Below are 7,239 nucleotides of genomic sequence, written 5' to 3' on the forward strand. Positions count from 1 at the left end.
TTCTCTGACTTCGGTGATGGTGAGGTTAGGTTGGGTTAGGTATTGTGAGGTAAGCACGTTTTGTGGATTATTTATCAATGTCCAATTTTTTGATTTCGGTGATGGTTAGGTTCAGATGGGTGAGGTTTTGTAGGATAAGAACTTTTTGTGGAGATTTTGGCAATGTCGAATTCTCTGACTTCGGTGATGGTTAGGTTAGGTTGGGTTAGGTATTGTGAGGTAAGCACGTTTTGTGGATTATTTATCAATGTCCAATTCTTTGATTTCGGTGATGGTTAGGTTCAGATGGGTGAGGTTTTGTAGGATAAGAACTTTTTGTGGATATTTTGGCAATGTCGAATTCTCTGACTTCGGTGATGGTTAGGTTAGGTTGGATAAGGTAAAGTGAGGTAAGCACGTTTTGTGGATATTTTGGCAATGTCCATTTCTTCGATTTCAGTGATGGTTAGGTTCAGATGGGTGAGGTTTGGTGGGGTATGAACTTTTTGTGGATATTTTGGCAATGTTGAATTCTCTGACTTCAGTGATGGTTAGGTTAAGTTGGGTTAGGTATTGTGAGGTAAGCACGTTTTGTGGATATTTTATTATTGTCCAATTCTTTGATTTCGGTGATGGTTAGGTTCAGATAAGTGAGGTTTGGTAGGATAAGAACTCTTTGTGGATATTTTGGCAATGTCGAATTCTCTGACTTCGGTGATGATTAGGTTAGGTTGGTTTAGGTATTGTGAGGTAAGCACGTTTTGTGGATATTTTCGCAATGTCCAATTCTTTGATTTCGGTGATGGTTAGGTTCAGATGGGTGAGGTTCTGTAGGATAAGAACTTTTTGTGGATATTTTGGCAATGTCGAATTCTCTGACATCGGTGATGGTTAGGTTAGGTTGGATAAGGTATAGTGAGGTAAGCACGTTTTGTGGATATTTTGGCAATGTCCAATTCTTTGATTTCGGTGATGGTTAGGTTCAGATGGGTGAAATTTGGTAGGATAAAAACTTTTTGTGGATATTTTGGCAATGTCGAATTCTCTGACTTCGGTGATGGTTAGGTTAGGTTGGGTTAGGTATTGTGAGGTAAGCACGTTTTGTGGATATTTTGTCAAGCCTAATTCTTTGATTTCGGTGATGGTTAGGTTCAGATGGGTGAGGTTTGGTAGGATAAGAACTTTTTGTGGATATTTTGGCATTGTCGAATTCTCTGACTTCGGTGATGGTTAGGTTAGGTTGGGTTAGGTATAGTGAGGTAAGCACGTTTTGTGGATATTTTGGCAATGTCCAATTCTTTGATTTCGGTGATGGTTAGGTTCAGATGGGTGAAATTTGGTAGGATAAAAACTTTTTGTGGATATTTTGGCAATGTCGAATTCTCTGACTTCGGTGATGGTTAGGTTAGGTTGGTTTAGGTATTGTGAAGTAAGCACGTTTTGTGGATATTTTCGCAATGTCCAATTCTTTGATTTCGGTGATGGTTAGGTTCAGATGGGTGAGGTTTTGTAGGATAAGAACTTTTTGTGGATATTTTGGCAATGTCGAATTCTCTGACTTCGGTGATGGTTAGGTTAGGTTGGGTTAGGTATTGTGAGGTAAGCACGTTTTGTGGATATTTTGTCAAGCCTAATTCTTTGATTTCGGTGATGGTTAGGTTCAGATGGGTGAGGTTTGGTAGGATAAGAACTTTTTGTGGATATTTTGGCATTGTCGAATTCTCTGACTTCGGTGATGGTTAGGTTAGGTTGGGTTAGGTATTGTGAGGTAAGCACGTTTTGTGGATATTTTGTCAAGCCTAATTCTTTGATTTCGGTGATGGTTAGGTTTAGATGGGTGAGGTTTGGTAGGATAAGAACTTTTTGTGGATATTTTGGCATTGTCGAATTCTCTGACTTCGGTGATGGTTAGGTTAGGTTGGGTTAGGTACTGTGAGGTAAGCATGTTTTGTAGATATTTTGGCAATGTCTAATTCTTTAATTTCGTTGATGGTTAGGCTCAGATTGGTGAGGTTTGGTAGGATAAGAACTTTTTGTGGATATTTTGGCAATGTCGAATTCTCTGACTTCGGTGATGGTTAGGTGAGGTTAGGTTTTGTATTGTGAGGTAAGCACGTTTTGTGGATATTTTGGCAATTTTGAATTCTTTGATTTCGGTGAAGGTTAGGTTCATATGGGTGAGGTTTGGTAGGATAAGAACTTTTTGTGGATATTTTGGCAATGTCAAATTCTCTGACTTCGGTGATGGTTAGGTTAGGTTGGGTTAGGTATTGTGAGGTAAGCACGTTTTGTGGATATTTTCGCTATGTCCAATTCTTTGATTTCGGTGATGGTTAGGTTCAGATGGGTGAGGTTTGGTAGGACAAGAACTTTTTGTGGATATTTTGGCAATGTCGAATTCTCTGACTTCGGTGATGGTTAGGTTAGGTTGGGTTAGGTATTGTGAGGTAAACACGTTTTGTGGATTATTTATCAATATCCAATTCTTTGATTTCGGTGATGGTTAGGTTCAGATGGGTGAGGTTTGGTGGGGTATTAACTTTTTTTGGATATTTTGGCAATGTTGGATTCTCTGACTTCGGTAATGGTTAGGTTAGGTTGGGTTAGGTATTGTGAGGTAAGCACGTTTTGTGGATATTTTGGCAATGTTTAATTCTTTGATTTCGGTGATGGTTAGGTTCAGATGGGTGAGGTTTGGTAGGATAAGAACTTTTTGTGGATATTTTGGCAATGTCGAATTCTCTGACTTCGGTGATGGTGAGGTTAGGTTGGGTTAGGTATTGTGAGGTAAGCACAATTTGTGGATTATTTATCAATGTCCAATTTTTTGATTTCGGTGATGGTTAGGTTCAGATGGGTGAGGTTTTGTAGGATAAGAACTTTTTGTGGAGATTTTGGCAATGTCGAATTCTCTGACTTCGGTGATGGTTAGGTTAGGTTGGGTTAGGTATTGTGAGGTAAGCACGTTTTGTGGATTATTTATCAATATCCAATTCTTTGATTTCGGTGATGGTTAGGTTCAGATGGGTGAGGTTTTGTAGGATAAGAACTTTTTGTGGATATTTTGGCAATGTCGAATTCTCTGACTTCGGTGATGGTTAGGTTAGGTTGGGTTAGGTATTGTGAGGTAAGCACGTTTTGTGGATATTTTGTCAAGCCTAATTCTTTGATTTCGGTGATGGTTAGGTTCAGATGGGTGAGGTTTGGTAGGATAAGAACTTTTTGTGGATATTTTGGCATTGTCGAATTCTCTGACTTCGGTGATGGTTAGGTTAGGTTGGGTTAGGTATTGTGAGGTAAGCACGTTTTGTGGATATTTTGTCAAGCCTAATTCTTTGATTTCGGTGATGGTTAGGTTTAGATGGGTGAGGTTTGGTAGGATAAGAACTTTTTGTGGATATTTTGGCAATGTCGAATTCTCTGACTTCGGTGATGGTTAGGTGAGGTTAGGTTTTGTATTGTGAGGTAAGCACGTTTTGTGGATATTTTGGCAATGTCGAATTCCTTGATTTCGGTGAAGGTTAGGTTCATATGGGTGAGGTTTGGTAGGATAAGAACTTTTTGTGGATATTTTGGCAATGTCAAATTCTCTGACTTCGGTGATGGTTAGGTTAGGTTGGGTTAGGTATTGTAAGGTAAACACATTTTGTGGATATTTTCGCTATGTCCAATTCTTTGATTTCGGTGATGGTTAGGTTCAGATGGGTGAGGTTTGGTAGGACAAGAACTTTTTGTGGATATTTTGGCAATGTCGAATTCTCTGACTTCGGTGATGGTTAGGTTAGGTTGGGTTAGGTATTGTGAGGTAAACACGTTTTGTGGATTATTTATCAATATCCAATTCTTTGATTTCGGTGATGGTTAGGTTCAGATGGGTGAGGTTTGGTGGGGTATTAACTTTTTTTGGATATTTTGGCAATGTTGGATTCTCTGACTTCGGTGATGGTTAGGTTACGTTGGGTTAGGTATTGTGAGGTAAGCACGTTTTGTGGATATTTTGGCAATGTTTAATTCTTTGATTTCGGTGATGGTTAGGTTCAGATGGGTGAGGTTTGGTAGGATAAGAACTTTTTGTGGATATTTTGGCAATGTCGAATTCTCTGACTTCGGTGATGGTGAGGTTAGGTTGGGTTAGGTATTGTGAGGTAAGCACGTTTTGTGGATTATTTATCAATGTCCAATTTTTTGATTTCGGTGATGGTTAGGTTCAGATGGGTGAGGTTTTGTAGGATAAGAACTTTTTGTGGAGATTTTGGCAATGTCGAATTCTCTGACTTCGGTGATGGTTAGGTTAGGTTGGGTTAGGTATTGTGAGGTAAGCACGTTTTGTGGATTATTTATCAATGTCCAATTTTTTGATTTCGGTGATGGTTAGGTTCAGATGGGTGAGGTTCTGTAGGATAAGAACTTTTTGTGGATATTTTGGCAATGTCGAATTCTCTGACTTCGGTGATGGTTAGGTTAGGTTGGATAAGGTAAAGTGAGGTAAGCACGTTTTGTGGATATTTTGGCAATGTCCATTTCTTCGATTTCAGTGATGGTTAGGTTCAGATGGGTGAGGTTTGGTGGGGTATGAACTTTTTGTGGATATTTTGGCAATGTTGAATTCTCTGACTTCAGTGATGGTTAGGTTAAGTTGGGTTAGGTATTGTGAGGTAAGCACGTTTTGTGGATATTTTATTATTGTCCAATTCTTTGATTTCGGTGATGGTTAGGTTCAGATAAGTGAGGTTTGGTAGGATAAGAACTCTTTGTGGATATTTTGGCAATGTCGAATTCTCTGACTTCGGTGATGATTAGGTTAGGTTGGTTTAGGTATTGTGAGGTAAGCACGTTTTGTGGATATTTTCGCAATGTCCAATTCTTTGATTTCGGTGATGGTTAGGTTCAGATGGGTGAGGTTCTGTAGGATAAGAACTTTTTGTGGATATTTTGGCAATGTCGAATTCTCTGACTTCGGTGATGGTTAGGTTAGGTTGGATAAGGTATAGTGAGGTAAGCACGTTTTGTGGATATTTTGGCAATGTCCAATTCTTTGATTTCGGTGATGGTTAGGTTCAGATGGGTGAAATTTGGTAGGATAAAAACTTTTTGTGGATATTTTGGCAATGTCGAATTCTCTGACTTCGGTGATGGTTAGGTTAGGTTGGGTTAGGTATTGTGAGGTAAGCACGTTTTGTGGATATTTTGTCAAGCCTAATTCTTTGATTTCGGTGATGGTTAGGTTCAGATGGGTGAGGTTTGGTAGGATAAGAACTTTTTGTGGATATTTTGGCATTGTCGAATTCTCTGACTTCGGTGATGGTTAGGTTAGGTTGGGTTAGGTATAGTGAGGTAAGCACGTTTTGTGGATATTTTGGCAATGTCCAATTCTTTGATTTCGGTGATGGTTAGGTTCAGATGGGTGAAATTTGGTAGGATAAAAACTTTTTGTGGATATTTTGGCAATGTCGAATTCTCTGACTTCGGTGATGGTTAGGTTAGGTTGGTTTAGGTATTGTGAAGTAAGCACGTTTTGTGGATATTTTCGCAATGTCCAATTCTTTGATTTCGGTGATGGTTAGGTTCAGATGGGTGAGGTTCTGTAGGATAAGAACTTTTTGTGGATATTTTGGCAATGTCGAATTCTCTGACTTCGGTGATGGTAAGGTTAGGTTGGATAAGATATTGTGAGATAGGCACGTTTTGTGGATATTTTATTAATGTCCAATTCTTTGATTTCGGTGATGGTTAGGTTCAGATGGGTAAGGTTTGGTAAAATAAGAACTTTTTGTGGATATTTTGGCAATGTCGAATTCTCTGACTTCGGTGATGGTTAGGTTAGGTTGGGTTAGGTATTGTGAGGTAAGCACGTTTTGTGGATTATTTATCAATGTCCAATTTTTTGATTTCGGTGATGGTTAGGTTCAGATGGGTGAGGTTTTGTAGGATAAGAACTTTTTGTGGAGATTTTGGCAATGTCGAATTCTCTGACTTCGGTGATGGTTAGGTTAGGTTGGGTTAGGTATTGTGAGGTAAGCACGTTTTGTGGATTATTTATCAATGTCCAATTCTTTGATTTCGGTGATGGTTAGGTTCAGATGGGTGAGGTTTTGTAGGATAAGAACTTTTTGTGGATATTTTGGCAATGTCGAATTCTCTGACTTCGGTGATGGTTAGGTTAGGTTGGATAAGGTAAAGTGAGGTAAGCACGTTTTGTGGATATTTTGGCAATGTCCATTTCTTCGATTTCAGTGATGGTTAGGTTCAGATGGGTGAGGTTTGGTGGGGTATGAACTTTTTGTGGATATTTTGGCAATGTTGAATTCTCTGACTTCAGTGATGGTTAGGTTAAGTTGGGTTAGGTATTGTGAGGTAAGCACGTTTTGTGGATATTTTATTATTGTCCAATTCTTTGATTTCGGTGATGGTTAGGTTCAGATAAGTGAGGTTTGGTAGGATAAGAACTCTTTGTGGATATTTTGGCAATGTCGAATTCTCTGACTTCGGTGATGATTAGGTTAGGTTGGTTTAGGTATTGTGAGGTAAGCACGTTTTGTGGATATTTTCGCAATGTCCAATTCTTTGATTTCGGTGATGGTTAGGTTCAGATGGGTGAGGTTCTGTAGGATAAGAACTTTTTGTGGATATTTTGGCAATGTCGAATTCTCTGACTTCGGTGATGGTTAGGTTAGGTTGGATAAGGTATAGTGAGGTAAGCACGTTTTGTGGATATTTTGGCAATGTCCAATTCTTTGATTTCGGTGATGGTTAGGTTCAGATGGGTAAAATTTGGTAGGATAAAAACTTTTTGTGGATATTTTGGCAATGTCGAATTCTCTGACTTCGGTGATGGTTAGGTTAGGTTGGGTTAGGTATTGTGAGGTAAGCACGTTTTGTGGATATTTTGTCAAGCCTAATTCTTTGATTTCGGTGATGGTTAGGTTCAGATGGGTGAGGTTTGGTAGGATAAGAACTTTTTGTGGATATTTTGGCATTGTCGAATTCTCTGACTTCGGTGATGGTTAGGTTAGGTTGGGTTAGGTATAGTGAGGTAAGCACGTTTTGTGGATATTTTGGCAATGTCCAATTCTTTGATTTCGGTGATGGTTAGGTTCAGATGGGTGAAATTTGGTAGGATAAAAACTTTTTGTGGATATTTTGGCAATGTCGAATTCTCTGACTTCGGTGATGGTTAGGTTAGGTTGGTTTAGGTATTGTGAAGTAAGCACGTTTTGTGGATATTTTCGCAATGTCCAATTCTTTGATTTCGGTGATGGT

The sequence above is a fragment of the Arctopsyche grandis genome, unplaced genomic scaffold, assembly GCF_051622035.1.
Source record: "Arctopsyche grandis isolate Sample6627 unplaced genomic scaffold, ASM5162203v2 HiC_scaffold_40, whole genome shotgun sequence".
In the NCBI taxonomy this organism is placed as follows: Eukaryota; Metazoa; Arthropoda; class Insecta; order Trichoptera; family Hydropsychidae; genus Arctopsyche; species Arctopsyche grandis.